Source organism: Pipistrellus kuhlii, unplaced genomic scaffold (genome assembly GCF_014108245.1).
Source record: "Pipistrellus kuhlii isolate mPipKuh1 unplaced genomic scaffold, mPipKuh1.p scaffold_m20_p_8, whole genome shotgun sequence".
Lineage (NCBI taxonomy): Eukaryota > Metazoa > Chordata > Mammalia > Chiroptera > Vespertilionidae > Pipistrellus > Pipistrellus kuhlii.
In genome coordinates, this window is record NW_023425584.1 from 36,556,165 (window position 1) to 36,575,286 (window position 19,122).

The following is a 19,122-nucleotide window of genomic DNA, read 5'->3' on the forward strand; positions in this document are numbered from 1 at the left end:
CTTTCAATTTCTGCAATAATAGTTCATTTGAAAGTAGACTTGTAGGAGGTAAGAAAGCCACAATTATTATTACAAGTAGAGGAATAAAAATAAACCTCTTAAGGAATAGAGGCCCCGTCCTGTTTGAGGACAATGCAAAGAGGAGAGAGGGGGCAAGTGAAAGTTAGTGGTAAGATTCTAAGTCAAGGGTGCTGGATTACAGAAGAGTCCCCAGGAATGGTAAATAAGAGGGGATCCCCAGGTGTTCAGCATAGTTGATTACAGGTAGACCGTAGGTAGTCAAGGTGGTGGATTACACTGGGGCACCAGGTGTTCAACATGGCGAGTTAAAGGGGAAGCCCCATGTGTTCAGCATGGTGGATTACAGGTGAGGTCCCAGCTGTTCAGCATGGTAGTTTATAGGAGAGGTCCTAGGTGTTCAGCCTGGTGGATTACAGAGGTGCCCCAGGTGTTCAGTGTGGTAGATTACAGGGGAGGCCCCAATGTTCAGCATGGTTGATTACAGGGGGGTCCCAGGTAAACAGGGTCTAGGATTACATGGTGTGGCCAGGTGTTCAGTGTGGTGGATTAGCCAGGAGGCCACAGCTATTCAGCCTGGTGGATTACAGGGAGGCCCCAGGTATTCAGGATGGTGGATTAGAGGGGATGCCCCAGGTGTTCACGTGGTGATTACAGGGGATTTCACATGTTTAGTATGGTGGATTAGCGGGAAGGTCCCAGGTGTTCAGACCTACATCCGGGTCCCTAACCTTAATGCTGGGGCCCAGTCCTCAAACACAGTATTGAGCCCTTTATCAGAATCCAGACCTCTACAGTAGTCCAGCCCACCATTCCCGGACCCAGAGGTCCAGCCCCTGACACAGACCTCCACCCAAGACCCAGACCACCCTCCTTAGTCCTCTCTCCAAGGAATCATGCCTCCATCCAGGACTTCATCCGGGTCCCAGACCTGAATGCCAGTACCAAGAAGGCCATGCCGGGACAAGGGCCTCAAATACAGTATCCAGTCCTTTATCGAGGTCCAGACTTTCAAAGAAGTCCAGACCACAATTCCATGACCCAGATGTCCAGCTCCTGACCCAGACCTCCAACCAGGCCTCAGACTACCCTCTAATGCCCAGCCCTCTCCCCAGGACCCATACCTACATTCAGGGCTGAGACCTACATCCGGGTCTCAGACCTGTAAGCCAGTTCCAAGAAGGCCATCCTGGGACAAAGCCCTTGAACCCAGTATCTAGGCCTTTATTGGGGTCCAGATCTACACAGTCTAGACCACCATTACATGACCCAGACTTCCACTAGGGCCCCAACCTCCCTCTAGTGCCCGGATCTCTCCCCAGGACTCATAGCTCCATCCAGAGCTGAGACCTACATCTCAGTTTCCCAGACCCATACCTCCATCTGATCTCATCAGATCTACATTCAGGTCCCAGACCTTCATGCCAGGGCCCAGACGCCATCCTGGGGCCCAGGTCTTGAACCCTTTATCCAGTTAATTATTGGGGTCCAGAGTTCTATAGTAGCCCTGACCACCATTTGATGACCAAGAGGTCCAGTTTAGGACTCAGACCTCCATCCAGGTTTCAGAACAACATCCGGGTCCCTAAACTTCATGCCGGGGCCCAGACATCAAATCCAGTATCTAGTCCTTTATCCGGATCCAGACCTCCAATGTAGTCCAAACCACCAATCCATGACCCAGATGTCCAGCTCCTGACCCAGACCTCCACCCAAGGCTCAGACCGCCCTCTAGTGCTCAGACCTCCCTAACAGGACCCATACTTCCATCCTGGGCTCAGACCTACATCAGAGTCCCAGACTCGTATGCCTCTTCCCAGAAGGCCATCCTGGAGCCAGGTCCTCGAACCCAGTATTCAATCATTAATTTGAGTCCAGAGCTCCACAGTAGTCCAGACCACCATTTCTTGACCCGGGGGCCCAGACGAGAAGCCAGACTTTTGCCCAGGGCCCAGAACTCCCTCCGGGGCCCAAACCTCCCTATCAGGAACCATACCTCCATTGGGGCTCAGACCTACATCTTAATCCTGAACTGTTTGCCAATTCCCAGAAGGCAATCACGGGGCAAGGTCCTCAAACCTGTTATCCAGTCCTTTATCGGGGTCCAGACCACCATTCCATGACCCAGAGGTCCACCTGGGGCCCAGACCGACCCTCCAATGCCAGACCTCCCTCCTAGCACCCATATCTCAAAACTGGGCTCAGACCTACATCCAGGTCCCAGACCTATATCCCAATTTCCAGAAGACCATATTGGGGAATCGTCATCGAACCCAGTAACCATTCCTTTGTCAGGGTGCAGACCTCCTAAGAGTCCAGACCACCATTGCATATCCTGGAGATCTAGCACCTGACCCAGGCCTCCATCCTAGGCCCCAAACCACCCTCCATTGGTCAGAACTCCAACTAGGGACCTAGACCACCATCAGGGCTTTAGACCTACATCTGGGTCCCTAACATTCATGCCATGTCTCAGACCTTGAACTCAGTATCTAGTCCTTTTTCAGAGTCCAGACCTCTACAGTAGTCCAGACCACCATTCCTTGACCCAGTTGTCTAGCCCATAAGCCAGACTTCTCCCCAGGGCCCAGATCTCCTTCTGGGGCCCGAATCTCCCTACCAGGACCCATATATCAAAACGGGGCTCAGACCAGCATACGTGTCACAGACCTGTATGCCAGTTCCCAGAAGGCCATCCCGAGGCCAGGTCCTCAAACCCAGTATCCAGTCATTTATCTGGGTCCAGACTTCCACAGGAGTCCTGACCACCACCCGATGACCTGGAGGTCAAGCCCTTGGTGGATTACAGGGGAAGCCCATATGTCAGGGTGGTGGATTACAAGAAAGGCCCCAGGTGTTTGGATGGTGGATTTGAGGGGAGGCACCAGTTGTTTTCATCATGGTGGATTACAAGGGGACCCATGTGTTCAGCATGGTGGATTAGAGGGAAGTCTCAGGCGTTCAGTGTGGTGAAGTACAGGGGGGATCCAGGTGTCCAGCCTTTTGGATTGTAGGGGAGGCCCCAGGTGTTCAGGGTGATGGATTACAATAAAGGCCCCAGGTTTTCAGGTTAGTGGATTGCAGGGGTCCCCAAATGTTCAGCAAGGTTGATTACAGGGGCACCTCAGGTGATCAGCGTGAGGGATTAAATGGTGGGGCCATTTGTTCTACATGGTACATTATAGGGGAGGCCCTGGGTTTTCAGTATGTTGGATTAGAAGGGAGGCCCCAGGTGTTCAGGGTGGTGGATTGTAAGAAAGGCCTGTTTTTCAGCGTAGTGGATTAGACAGGAGGCCCTAGGTGTACAGGGTGGTGGATTACAGGGTTCCCCAGTGTTCATTTAGCATGGTTGATCACAGGAGGGCCCCAGGAGTTCAGGGTGGTAGATTACAGGACTCTCAGATGTTAGTGTGGTTGATTAGCGTGAGCAACAAAAAAAAATCCAAAAAACCAAAACCAAACAAACAAACAAAAAGAATTGAATTCAAAGACATTAGAAGGGGCCAGACTGTGTGGCTTATGCTGTGGGTAAGATGGAAAGCTTTTGTGTGATTTGGGACAGCAGTTGGAAAAGTTTGCTACTCACTGTAAAACAACTGCTGCGAGTGTTCTGTGTGAATAACTGTGGTGACACTGGACATGAGAGAGAGTGGTCATGTTGCAATTACGAGGACAAAGATGATGGTGGCTTGGACCACATTTATAGGGTGAGTGTTGGAGAGCAGCTGTCAGAGATTTGATAAAATTTAATACTGAATCCAATCGAATGTGTTGACAGATGGGATGGGATATGTGAGAGAAAGATAGACATCAATATGACTCCAAGGTTTTTGGCACAAGCACCTGGGCAACACTGTTAAAGAAGCACGCTTCCGGGAGAGTCTGGGTTGGGTAGGAAAGTAAGGGTCCCTATGTATGTTTCCCCTTTGTTATTAGTAACTACATATCCTTTGATGCCAAGAAGAGACAAAGCTAATAGGCATGTAAGAGATCTTTCCATGAAGTTCAAAGGATCCAGACAATATATATATATATATATATATATATATATATATATATATATATATATATAATCATAGATCTGAGGACCCAATTCTCCCTAGATAGATAAGGTGAAGTATTAATAGACATGTGTACTCAATTCAGAGAAGCACAAAAGAGGAGAGGAGATTTAAAAGACTGAATATTTATCTAAAAAATAAACCAAATAAATTATTGGAGTAGTCTGAGTTTACCTGTGGTGTCTCTATAGGAGCTTCCTATAGAAGTTTCGTTCTGGTTTGCAAAAGAAAATTTAGCTTCTTTATTTTTTACTAGAGGCCTGGCACATGAAATCATGTGTGGGTACCGTCCCTAGGCCCAGTCTGTAATCAGGACCATCTTGCCACCACCCATCCTGGTTCACCGTTCGCCATCTGGTGATAGGAGCCTGACAGCAGGAGAGGGACTGAGAGGTTGGCTGTTGCTGCCCGCTTGCTGGCCCCACCCCTACCACAGGTCACTCTCTGTGTGTGGGGTGACCAGTGGGGCAGGGGCCTTGGCCTGGAGCCACACACATCCCCCGCCACCCACCACTCTGGTTCCCATTCACCATTGGTGATGGGAGTGTGCAGGCTCGACGGGGGGGGGGGGTGGGGGGACGGGGGGGAGGGGACTAGGGGAGGGGTCAGGGGAGGGGGAGGAGGAACCAATAGGTCAGCTGTTCCACCACTTGCCAGTCCCATCCTCTGCTGCCACCTACCCCGGTTGTAAAGTGATAATATAATTTATGGTCATAAATGATTTTTATACTCAAACAAGGCACTAATATTGGGGAACAACAGGCAAGAGCTAGGATGGTTATGCAATCTACAAATGGTCAACCTAGCTCTAAGTATGTTCAGACTGAATAGATTATAGAAAAAGATCTGTAGCTGAATACCACCTATATTTTGTATCAGGCATTAAATTACTGTAATATAAATCTTTCTGATTCTGAGAAAAAATACCCTGTATTATTGGAAATTCTTTACAAGAATACACATATAAAGTAAGAATTGTTCTTATTCTTATGAATAGATGCATAAAATAATAGTTATTTGTCCTTATAAAAAGGATGCCCTAGTCTCTAAAACACATAATTTACTTGATAGTACTGTGGCTGTTGATTATTTATAATTCCTATGCTTAATTGATATGCATGTTTGCACATTATCACTGACTTCCAAAGTGCACACTTCTATTCTAAATCTCTAAAATAATGTTATATAGAGGTCTTATTTCTGAAAGGGTCCTCTCCAGGAGTTTCAGCCTCTTACATACCTTCTGAATGAATGACAAGATGGGGCCTGACTAGATATGAGAGAACCTAGCTTTATTGGTATAATCAGCAGCCATGTTTCTGGCTTATTAGAAAAGTAAGGCTATTACAGATGGAGTCACAATATTTTTTAATCAAGCCAGATGGGGGAAAATGAAATTTGGCTGGTGATCAGAACTAGTGGAGAAGAACTATTATTAATTAGACCAGATGGTGACCAATAATAGCAAATTGTAGGAAAGAGTTCAATTACATTGATAGCTGTTAATTAGCATTAACTACACACTTCAGAGATTAATTTTTTTTCCTAAAAGTTTACTTCCTCAATTTTGAGCCTTGATTCTGTTATTTAGTGTAAGTAGTACCAAGCCAACAAAGTTTGCTCAAAGTATGTGGTAGTTATATTGAAGCTATTCATTCATTTAAAAAAAATATTCATTAAGCATGTATTGGGTGCCTGGTAATTACTGGGGATATCAACTTAAATATCACACAGGAGATTAGGTTCTTGGGTCATAGCAAATTTCAGGAGGCACAGAATTCAGACTATTTAGTAAAATAAATAATTAATGTACATTATTTTTAATAGCTGACAAAACTATTCTACCTAATAAAAGAGTAATATGCAAATTAACCATCACTCGGTTACAACCACAAGCCACGCCCACAAGCCACACCCACCAGCCAATCAGAGCGAGTATGCAAATAAACCCAACCAAGATGGCTATGGCCACAGAGAGCAGGAGGGAGGCTTCGGTTTCCCAGGTAATGGAAGAAGCCAGGCTTTCCACCTGCTCTTGCCCGCCTAGGCCTCCACTCAAGGCTACAAAGTTTCAATTATAAAAGGTAGACAAATCCAAACAGAAATGGAAGCAGCCACGGAGCTGGAGAGAGCAGGCTAGGGTTGCCCCAGCAATAGAGGAAGCAAAGCTTTCTACATACCCTAGCTGGCCTAGGCCTCTGCTTAAGGCTACAAAGTTTCAATTATAGAAGTTACATAAGTACCAATAGAAATGGCTGTCTTCACGGAGCAAGCATGAGGCTTGGCTCTGCTCCAGACTACAAAGTTTCAATTATAGAAGATAAATAAATTCCAGATACCAAGGCCTCTGCTTGGATTGCCAAGGGGCATGGCCAACTTGCAAACCACCACAGGCCCCTCACCCAGGTTGCCCCATGCCCCAAGGGACACCCCCCCCCCCACCCTGATCAGGGATACTCTTCAAAAAAACAAAGGATATGGAAGGCTGCTCAGAAAGTTCTCTATTTCATGTACTGACCACAGCTGTTCAATTTAGAATGATGAGGTAGGAGATTGACCTCCAGAAGGCAACCTGGGATCCTTCACTGACCCACTCACCAGAGAAAACAGTGAAATGTATCTGAAAAACCCAACTATTTACAGCACATGGAAATGGTCTTAAGAGCAAACAGCAAATAAAGAAAAATTTAGCCAAGAAAATCTATGAACATTTGACGAGAAATACAAGAACCTTTGATATTTGAACTAAGACCACTCTGCCTCCCTAGCCCCAGCTCCCCTAGGTGAATTCCATCTCTGAGGCCTGCAGCCAAGGACCCCAGTTTCCTGTTTCCAAAGCCCCAGTCAAAGGGTTTGCATCCTGGGAAGACCATGACTTGAGCATTTATTTCTTCTCCTTCTTCAGCTGCTGCTGCTCAGGCTCAGTCCTGACAAGTGACTTCTTTTGTCCAGATCCTACTCATAAAATGGGGACTCCACCTCCGGCATGGTGCATTGAGAACACTGGAGTCCCCGCTGCTCTTACTGAGGATCAGGATTTATTTCCCCCAAGACCTTTCGGAGTGTCACACACATAGTTGGCGTTCAATATACGTTTAATAGAAAGAAAGAGGTTAGAGAAAAAGAAACAAATGGAGACCAAAAGAAGAGAGGCATACAATGAACTTCTGAGAAGCAACCAGAAAGTTTATAAGCGAGATGTCAATATCAGCAGGGTATTATTCGTAAATGATGTTTGAATCCAATGTAAAATTTGTTCTGGAAGAAGGGGCCAATTGGATAGTGAACTGCAGTTTTTTTGTTTTTGTTTTTGTGGTTTTTTTTTTCAATATCATGACAGAATTGATGGTCTAGTGAGCCTTTAAAACACCATTTTCACAGTAAAACTAGTCCTTGGCTTTTTTTTTTTTTAGTGTATACAATTTTGATTTACTGAGTTGAATTTTGCATTTCTAAGTAGAAGATTTTATGAGTAGAGCTATTCTCCTTGGCATTTATATTCTCTTATGGTAACAGGTGCTTTTATTTCATTACAAAAGAACGGACTTTTCCCTATAAATCAATATAGCATTTCTTCTTCCTTTGTTACAATGTCAACTTCTGGTTTTACTGCATCTCTTGGATTGCACTCAGCTCTGGTGCCAAACATAGTATGGTATTGGTGGATCAGTTCACAGCATTCCCCCCCCCCCCCGGCTTAATGAGACAAATACAGTGTATATCCTTTTAAAAAATGGACAGTAAACATAATTTCAAGTGATTTATCAAAGGGCTCACAACTTTCACAAGTTTTCAATTTTACTTAAGAGAACCAGATTCCTTTGATATGTAACTTCTGCATCTACTTAAGTTGCTATATATCTTTGTGAAACGAGTTTGCCATCCTATGGAAAATGAGAGATAGATATATTGGGTATGACATAGCTGTCTTAATTGCTTTGGAGACAGTCTGTTCTAGATTAATTAAATCCTGCTTACCATGTTGCAGTAGTAACTGTGAAGTGCTTGCAGAATGCCCTTCCTCTTAGTGACGCTCCATGCTTTAATTGGAAGAAATCTTAAAAGGGGTGATGGAACTGGGACATAAAAGTTCCAGCCACATAAATTTAGATAGTTGTGCTCTTTCGTTTCATAACAATGGAAATCTGAAATTTATTGATAGCAATATAATGCATGCCTCTGGGCTTTGGAGGGCACAACAATACTTCATAGAACATATTACAAAGTCTTGTTTGAATTTCTCATTTGCAAATAATATATTGTTTGGGAAATTCAGTTAGTGGAAAGGAGAATGCCCATTGGACAAAAACCATGGTGTTGCCATATTGATAACAAAGTGAACTAGAGGTATTTGCCATGCCACATGTGCTCTCACCATCTCTTTCTCTCCATGGCCTTCCTGGAAATGACAACGGTGTTTGCAGGGCATATGTGGTGGCTGCCAGCGCTGCTGGTGGCAGAGAACCCTGCCAACACACGTTGTTTATAGGCAAATACTATTTGCTACCCAGATGCAAGCAATATATACTCCATGTTTATATTTTCACAAGTCCTTTCACTTAATTTAGACTTTCTCTCATAATGATTTTTTTTTGTTCTCTTAGAATTTACTCTCATGCTCACATTCTAATTACTTTCCTTATACCCATGATCTCCAGCATCCCTATATTCTCTAAACTCAAGTGTAGCACCTTTGTAAACCATGGCAAATTGTACTCTATTTCCTTTACTAGTCTTTTTAATATATATTTTATTTTTTTACAGAGAGGAAGGGAGAAAGATAGAGAATTAGAAACATCGATAAGAGAGAAACATTAATCAGCTGCCTTCTTGCACAACCCCTGCTGGGGATATGCCCACAACCAAGGTACATGACTTTGACTGGAATTGAACCTGGGACCCTTGAGTCTGCAGACTGACACTATATCTACTGAGCCAAACAGGTTAGGGTTGTTTTACTAGTCTTATGAGACAACTCCCTGAATTTGGCTTGATTCGGAATTTGGGATGCTGGGGAGTCTGAATGGTTATTGCTTTCTTCTTCATGTTGTCATGATCACAATCCATGGCTTCAAGGTCAGGAACCCCACACTAAATCTAAATAGCATGGGCTGGGTCCACACATCAAAACATGAGACTTCGTGGATGATTTGTGCCCCCAATCACAGCAGCAGCAGCAGCACAAATGACCTGATTCTGAAGTGAGGGCTAATGAGTGACAGATACTCTCTGGACTCCACATGTTAGGCTGTGATTGGCCCATACTTTGGTGACAGCCCTGAGTGAATTAGTAGGTGAGTAGAAGCTTATTTGAAAAGGTCAGACAGATAGAGGCCAGAGATTCATGCTGGGATTACACAATTACCTGCTTAGTGATTTAGAGCAGTATGTCCAGGGTGTAGGGTAGGGGAGTGAAGGTTTGGGGGTGGGGTCCATCTGGGTTGGCCTTTGAAAACCCAGGAAGGAAATAAAAGATTGGGAAGATTGTCCATCATTTGTTTTCTCCCTGTGATCACTAACTGTAAAAATATACCACTCTGGGTACTGAATCAGAATTTTTTTTTTTTTTTAAATCAGAATGTTTTGAATACTTGTGCACAGAAATCAATATTATGATTTTAGTGCAAACTACTTAGAGAAAAAAAATAAAGCTTTTCTTCTTTTATTTTGTAAAATATAAATAACATATTAAATATCAGTAGATAAAAATGTATGAAAAAAGAGAGTAATGTGTATTCTCATAAGCCATGACATATAAATGTATCTATTTCTATTTCTTAGGTATGGACCAGCATTTGTATATCCTCAGGCATTTACAATCACTAAAATTTACAGTGTTAAGGCAAATTAAATGAACAGAACAGAGGACATGAAAACAAAAAAACAAAAAATTTACCAAGATTTTAGATTATTTTAAATCTCTTAAAAAAATAATAAAAAAAAAGACTGCTGAGCAGTGTTAGACCACTTTTTATGTTTATATAAAACACACTAAAAAAAATCCTCACTTGTTTGTGCAGGGTACCTAACTTAATTAACTAAAAATGAGCGAATTGCCTAACAGCATGAAGAAATTCATTCTCACAAGGAGTCACCCAACAATTTTCCAAGTTTAAAAAATTGCTTTTGATATTGAGCCCTAATGATTATTACATGTTGTCTTAGTAAGTCCTCATATTCTTCTCTCCCTCTTCTATCTTCTGTCTGCCTTTGTCTCGGACTATCTTTCTTTGTGAATGGATGTATATATATATATATATATATATATATATATATGCGCGCATATTTATGTGTGTACAAACATATAAACATATGTATGTGTGTGTGTAAATACATATATATGCTTTTTGTCCCCCATTTTCAATTGTTGACTTTCTGGGGCTATACATTAAATAAAAATATAATTACTTATTACTCCAGTCAGGGAATATATAATTTTAATGATTTTCACAGAAAGCTGTGTAATTAAAAAAATATTTCTTTAGAGTAAAAATAATTGAAATTGAGCAGATATAAAATCATTTCCCCCATATTTCAAAAGTTATCTCCTTAAAACAGACCTATTTTATTTTTATTCAAATAATAGATTAATAGTGAAATAAATAACTGCCATCATGTTAGTATTTTTGTGAATAAGTATTTTGTGCAAAATAATCAGTTCACACATACCTGTGTATTTTTTGTTTGTACAATATGAAAAGCCTAGATTTGGCAGGTAATTAATCCTGTAGTTTCATTTTCCCCCAAAGCATCCTTAACTTATATTTAGTTTTAATAATTTTAAAACTATTAATATATACTTCTGACATCAGGCAAGTATGCAGAACGGTGAAGTACTATAAAGGGGTATTAGTTGCTTCTGATGGGGCTGATGAAGTGATGGCTTGAGCAGAGATGCCGGATTAGCCATGGGATGACCAAGTAGATGGAGGAGGGTGCCATATCCCAGGGTCACTGAGGACTGGGAAAGGGTTAGGGTCATTCATTAGCTATAACAGATGCTCCTCTGTTTTTCTCATATACATCTATACATCCTGGAAGGAGTATGGTGACTATTACTTCTGAATAATTAACCTTGTCTCTAGATCTTCTGGGTTTGAAATAAGTAGATCTTGAGGGATTCTGGAAATTCAGAATGAACTGAGAAAAGGCAAAAAAGAATGGGAGTGTGAATGGCAAGGAAGCCAAATGCTCTGGAGACATTGGCTCCCGGAAGGGAGGAGTCGGTGCTGCATAGCTCACTTGTGCATTGAGTTCAAGATGGGCAGGTGGAGGGTGGTATCCTGCAATCAGGCAACTAGTCTAGGGATCCAGAAACAGCCACGGATAAGATGGAACAATCAAGGACATAAGGAATTGAACATTCCTATTAAAAACACAAGCCAAGCCCAGCCTGCCTGGCTCAATGGTTGAGCAGCAATCTATGAACCAGGAGGTCATGGTTGCAGACTTGATCCCCAGTGGGGGGCATACAGAAGGCACCTGATCAATGATTCTTTCTCATCATTGATGTTTCCATCTCTCTCTCCCTCTCCTTTCCTCTCTGAAATTAATAAAAATATACTTAAAAGATAAAAAGAAGGAAGACAAGTCAAAAACTGGTAGCCTGGACCAAACAGCACACCCAGGTTCCTAAAAGTAAATAAGGGGCATTCTGATAGTGTGTCCCAGAAACCTACTGTGTCTGCCTCTAAACATTTTTTACCTCCACTTCCTAGCTAGCTCTAGAAATACTCTAGAATCCCAAATGGACCTGGAAGTCAGATATACCTCTCATTTGTCCTAAGTTCTTGTCTTCCAATAATGTTGGGGACCTGAAAACATGAAACCTGATTCTCTCTGCTTTAGCTGAATTGTGATCACCAAGATTTAGGCTAATAGAGAAATGTTATTGATGATGATGTTGACAAATAATAAAAGAACAAACTAGACAAAATCTTAGTATTGGAAGGCTATTTGAAGGTAAAATTGTTTATACAACTTCTCACCCCATGTATTACATCCTTAGTGACAAGATTTGGCAGGACAAGTTTTAGGAAATATGTTAGCTAAGTAATATACTATGGGAATAAGTTTACTTTCTGAAAGTTTCAACCAGGATGTGGCTTCTATTTCACTTATAATTTATTGCTTTAGATTTCACTCCAAATCATCCTAAAAGGATCTCGTGGGTTTTTTTTTTTATATAAAGCAGAGATGACATGCAACAATCCTAAAGAGGTTATCAAGAAATTTAACTCATTTCAATTTAGTATAGATGAAATTTCTTTATATTATTGAGGCCAAATCTATCTATAACCTCTATTCACCAGTTCTAGATCTCTTTTATGGAGTTACTTATAATGAGTCCAAAATATCTTTTCAAATATTTTAAACTTTCTTTTTATCACACCTAAAATTGGTTACCATTGCTTCTAATCTACCCCCCTGACCTCCCCACTACACACACACACACACTGAAATGCATTCTTCAAATTAAGCATGACAATCTCCAAACTGTTCATCATATTTGATTGATTTTAAACTTTCTCAAAGTCCTACATGTTTAACTAAACATATTTACTCTACATAAAAGTTATCCTAACCATATACAACCTCTCTTTACAGACTTTCCTGAGCATGTATTGTAAACCTTACCTTATTTCTTTTTCTCTTTTCTGTTTTTTTATTGCTGACTTTATTACAAATGTCACCCATTTTCCCCACCATTGCCTCCTTCCATCATGCCCCCACATTCTCCCTAGGCCTTCACCATATTATTGTGTCCATGAGTTATGCATAGATGCATATATATTCTTTGGTTGATCCCTTCTATTCTCCCCACCATCCTCTGCTCTGAGATGTGTTAGTCTATTTCATTTATCCATGTCTCTGATCCTATTTTATTCATCAGTTCATTTTGTTCTTTAGATTCCATATATATGTGAGATCACATGCTATTTCTCTTTATGACATCCTTGATTCTTTTAACCATTTATCTTGTCCTTTTAATGTCCTTTTACAATACCACCTTGCAAATAAATATGTTTTTTAGCTATAGTTTTTATTTCTTTCTGTTCTTGATGTAGCTTATTGGTTAAATATCTGATGTAAAAGCACACATCCACAAATACACATAATGTATAATATTAGAAGCTCTTTTTTAGGACTCTATTCCTACCTCTAAAAAGTTCAGACAATATTTAGAAGAAACAACTTTTAAATTAAAACACAGTACTGTTCTCTGGCTAAAAATACTCAATTTATATAGAAGCTCAAGTTAGCTTTCCCTCATGCTAGGTCCTTCTAGTTAATCTGCCTCCACTGTTTGAGCTCAAACTGCACAAACACTGTTCAGTGCTGTAGACTGTTAGGTGTCAGTGTCTTCATTCTGCTCACTGACTGCGGAGAAGCACCTCCAGCACCGCTCAGCACAATCACATGCTCACTGCTTCCGCATCACCGCATCTCCTCATTCCATCTCCCCAGTTCCCTTGCATCCTTGTAGCATCACTGGTTTTTAAGAGCTTGTTTATCACTAAAGATGTTAACCATTTCTCATGCATTGCAAATGAAATACCATGTTTTTGTTACTATTTTACTCCGGTGTTTTACTTTTTGGTTGTATCAAACTTGTTATTAAATATAATCATATACTGTTTAAAAAAAATAAAGCATAATACTGAATGGTTGGAATAAATTCTGGAGAGTATAATATGCAAATTATATGAGGCCCAGGTCTGTGACAAACTCATAGTATAATTAATGAGGCAGATAAGCAAGTAACCACAAAACAATCTGATTAATGTTCTATTATGCAAATCAATTGTGCTATGAAAACAAAAGAAAAATCATTACTAATTCTGTCTATTTGGCTAAAATATGAGATACCTGGGAGAAAAATAGGGCAAGGGGACAGAAAAGTGGGTTGACCTTTGATTTTGAAAAGTTCCAAATATGCACCTCAAAATTAGTATTTAATCAACACAGGGATGTCCTAGAGTTTTGAATTGTTAAATTACGTTGAAAATTAAGGATAAAACTTTCAATATTCTCGTGACTTTGTGGGGCATAAATAGGAAAAGGATGATTAAAAAAAAAACTTTAAATTTAATTTTTCAATTATAGTTCCCATTAAATATTATTTTGTATGGAAAAGAAAGAATTTGATGTCTGGAGTCTTTGTTGGAAGGCTATTCTGAATACACACTCATACACATGTGCACACACAAAGTATATGAATTGCTGGGTTTTTTTTTTTGGCTTTGGTTAGCACCTTACATAATAGCTGCGTCATGCATGTCTCACAGAAATTGTAAGAAGATAAACACCACACTGTTGACATTTCCCTGCGAAGTAATGAATTTGAAGTTGAGAATCTTTCCACTTATATGTTAGTGTAATCATAACTACTCGGATTTGAGTAATATATAATGTCTCGTTAGTTTTTTTTTTTTTAGTCTGTTAAAATAGAATATATATATATATATATAAAATGCTTGTTAGTTTGCAAAGTTGTACTTAATAACTTTGCCAAAAAAAATCTCTTAAGTTCAATTTAAAAAATAATATCTAGTTTTAGTTTTCTAAGAAAAATACCTAAAAGGAGAATTATTAGTAATCCCTAGTAGCTGGATATTCCAAATTTCAGTGGGTTACGCATGAAGGAATTTATTTCTGCTTCATGAACGACTCAATGGTAGGCAGCCATCCAGGGCCTGGCAGAGGCTCGCCAACCTGTTTCCATGGCGAACACGGGACTCAAGTGGCTGCTTCAGTCCTGGCATCTCCACGTCAGTGAGAAAGGGTAAGAAACTTGGGAAATATTGCCAGTTGTTTTACAGCAAGATCTAGAAGTAGACTTTTCCTTAACAGGCATGTACTCCCTCTTCCTAAAATGTAAATAGCACTTATCCTGCACCAGGTGTAGTTTTAAGACTTTCTAAGACTTGACAGATGAGACCATGAGACACACAGCATGTGAGTGCTCATAACTCAACACAAAGAAAGCTGAAGATAGTGCCTTGGGCTTGGCAACTGTGTACCCAGTTAAAACTTTTATTACTGTGGAAGCACTAACACTTGCTACATCAACTTAAAAAATTATATAAAAAAAGTGAATAGCCAAAACTGGTTTGGCTCAGTGGTAGAGCATCGGTCTGCGGACTGAAGGGTCCCAGGTTCGATTCCAGCAAGGGCATGTACCTTGGTTGCAAGAGGCAGCTGGTCGATGTTTCTCTCTCATTGATGTTTCTAGCTCTCTATCTCTCTCCCTTCCTCTCTGTAAAAAATCAATAAAATATATTTAAAAAGAAAGTGAATAGTGAGGCAGAAGAAATAGTGAGGCTAAAGAAATGAAAAATTAAAATAGAGTACCTGATATGTGTGATAATTTATAAAAGTTTTTTCTTCATTTTCTTTTAAAATGTAATCTTAAAGAGTTTTATTAAAAAAAAAAGAGTATTATTTAGCTGACACCCCCCCCAAAAAAAAGGGGGGGGGAGTAGGTGAAGACAAATAATATTTTTTTATAATGCTCACTTACCTCTTTAAGGTAGAAGAAAAAATCCAAAATAATTCAATTCTATTCCCTAAAAATTTTATTCATGCAGGTTTATTTTCAATTTCTTTAAAAAAATATGTTGGTAGTATTGAAGCTTGCATTTTTCTTATTCTATAAATAGTCAAATTCAGTGTGATTGACTTACTCAGAAAAAAAAAAAAGAAAGAAAAGAAAAGAAAATGGCTATAGTGGTCTTGTCAAATTTTATAGTATAAAACAGGGGTGAGGAATGTCTGGCCCTTGGGGCATATAAGGCCCTTGAAATCATTTGGTCTGGACCTGCCAAGGCATTAGGGGTGAGCTAATTAAATGTTTGACCAAATATAGCAGTCTAATTTTTAAGCTGATAATTTTGTATGACCCACAAATGATGTTATAGATAAACAAGTGGTTCTCCACCCCTGGTATAGAAGGAAATTACCTGAACCAAAAGGAACACAAATGTACAAAAATTTAAAAGAAAATAAAAAAATCCTACTGTGTTTGCCTGTAGCACATAGCATATGAGACTCAACTGTACAATACGTTGGACCGAACATGCTTGTGCTAGACGCAGACAGACAGGCCAAGAGGAGCGAAGCCAGCGATCAAGTTGCAAATAACTGCCCACTTCATGGCGGTGTCTGGAGAGAGGCTCTCTCAGTCACCACCCCTCCTGACAGGGAGCACACAAATCACTCCAAGTACTCAACTGCTTCTGCCTCTCAGCACAATAGATATGGAACACATAGAAATGGAAATAGAGACAGACTTTGAACTTTTGCTACTTCATGTGAACCTGCATTTCAAATATACATTTCTCAGCTGTTGGTTCTCACTTCACTTTCAGAACAATATTTTTGACCTTACCTCCTTACCAAATTCTGTTACATGAAGCTAGTAAGTGTATTCCCCCCTGGGATCCTTGAAAAATGACTTAATTTGACAAAGAAATAATCTCTCTCTCTCTCTCTCTTTTGACCAGGAGCCAATGTTAAACCTGAAAAATGATACCCTACCCTTATATCAGCAGACTTCCCCAAGCTAAATAACTAGAAAAGGCTTGCTAAATAAACTTCTTAGAGACACTTTAGCATTCCTTTATGGTACTTTTAGCTGTCTCATTAGGCAGGTATGGTAAATCCTGGTGAAAATAACAGGCAGCTAGAATAATACACATGTCAATTATTTGGCTCATAAAATTAAGGGAAAAAGTAAGCCTTATACTGTTTTTCATGCAGCAAATGTTGAATTTAGGACTTTATATAAATCTTAAGTCAGTCTGACCTATAATGGCACAGAGGAAAATGCCAGTTTTTATCTATAAAAATTTGCGCGCCTATAAAAAGAAAACAAGAGCAGGAATAACAGATATGTTTGGTGTCTGATTATTCTTTGTCTTTATTTTTATCTGTTACCAGTAACTTAATGGCAAATGATTATTTATTCTTAGATTAAAAGCGAAAAAAATACATACTTGGGAAAACTTCAATATCATGAGTCTACAAATTCAGAGGCCTCTAGAAGGTATGACAGTGAATAAATCTAATCTAACCTGGTTTTAGTCAAACTTGATTTTCAGATTCTGGTTCATGGAACCAGTTGCAGAGTGTAAATCTGTGTTCAGTAAATACAAGTAAAATTTCCAAATATTTTGATTAAGGCTTACTTATTTTTAATAATTTTTCTTTTCTTTGCTTCTCTTGGTAAGAAACATGTCAAACCATTTTGTATTCTTTTTTTTTCTTTTTTTTTTTCATTTCCTGGTTGTCCCCATGCTTTCGGCACAGAGTCATCCACATGAAGAATAACCCTGTTTCCTAAGCTGGGGGTTCCTTTCATCTCACCACTGGAATGCACCAGCCAACGGGGCCATTTTGTATTCTTATGGACAACATTTCTCTTTTTTTCTGGAGGGCTTAATGGTGTAGAAGGGACTGGTAGAAGGAAAAGATGTTTTATAATTGATCAATTTTCTGTTTATGTATTATAACACCTGATTTAATCTCCTATACATCATTCATACACGTCTCACCTTTTATTATTTTCAAATGGGATTTTAAAAAGTCAACATGGGGTGGAAAAAGTCCTGAGGCCTCAAGCTCTCATCTAATGATACTTTCTTTTTCTAATTGATGACACAGATATTTAGAGGTAATATACTCAATGTAATGGCTTGTGAATGATATAATTTGATGCAATAGAATCAAGTAGTTAAAAAAAAGTACATCCTGTGGTAAAATTAAATAAGGTTTTAGGAAAATTTTATTTCAATTTACATATGTGTATATACTGGGTACAACATATTTCCTTCAAGAAAACCACACTCTCAGAAGTTCAGAGACTCTTTGGGACACTCAGATTGCCCTGTGACCTTAGGCAGTCTGTTTCCAGGACACAAGGGAGACTTAAAAGCCTCATATCCAAAAATTACTGCTTCTATTAACGTGGCAAAATAAAGGTTTCCTCCCAGGAGAGCAACAGACCCAGACTCCTAGCAGCCCAGGGCCATTGTTGCAGGAGTCAATACTTGAATAAAGAAATCATAAAAACAGAACATATCCATTAAGTGGTTTTTCTACATTTCTCTGCATCTCTTGCTTGCCTCAATCCCTGGTAACCACTAATCTGTGTTCTTTGTCTATGGATTTATGTATTCTGGGTATATTATATGAATGCGTTATGCTAAGCGAAATAAGCAAGTCAGAGAAAGATAAGTATCACATGATCTCACTCACTTGTGGAATATAACGAACAACATAAACTGATGAACAAAAATAGAACCAGTGTCACAGAAGCATCGAACAGACTGTCTAATTTATGAGGGAAGGCGAAGGGTGAAGGGGTTGGAGATCAATCAAAGGACTTGTATGCATGCATAGAGCATAACCAATGGACACAGATCGGGGTGGGGGTGTGTGTGTGAGGCTTTTTTCTTGGGGGTGGGGGGCGGGACAGCCGGGGAGAGGTCAATGGGGGAAAAAGGAGACTTATGTAATACTTTAGACAATAAAGAATTTAAATAAAATTAAAAAAATAAAGACAATATAATATACCATCATTTAGATAATTTTATGGAAAAAATATGTGTTGAAAATTTCATATCAAATATTTAATGAATGTGTGAATGCACATTTAGTTATGCAAAGAAAGTAAAAAAATATTACTTACTTATTTTAAAAAAATACTTTCTAGAAAATTTGCTATATTTCAGGAAGAATAAGAAATTTTGGACTATTGAAAATCTTGTACTATTTCTTCAATCAGAAAAAAATATTATATAAAGATATGGATGTAGATATAAATTATATCTACAAAAGCTAAGTTAAAATAATATAAAATATGTCATATTTTAAATTAGCAGCTAATAATATGATTATGCTAGCAAATTACATTTATATGAATCAGTATTTATTTTGCTTATTTTATTTAAACACAACCAGACTAAACACAGAAAAAAAAATGCCTCAAATATCAAGAGTACATGTCTGTGTAGAAATCTATTTGTAATTTTTCTTTTAA

At 39.4% G+C, this 19,122-nt stretch overlaps 1 pseudogene; it reads right to left on the minus strand.

Moving 5' to 3' along the window:
* Positions 1-17,365: 17,365 nt before the first annotated feature.
* LOC118711944 lies at positions 17,366-17,474 on the minus strand (annotated as a pseudogene).
* Between the last annotated feature and the right edge of the window lie 1,648 nt (positions 17,475-19,122).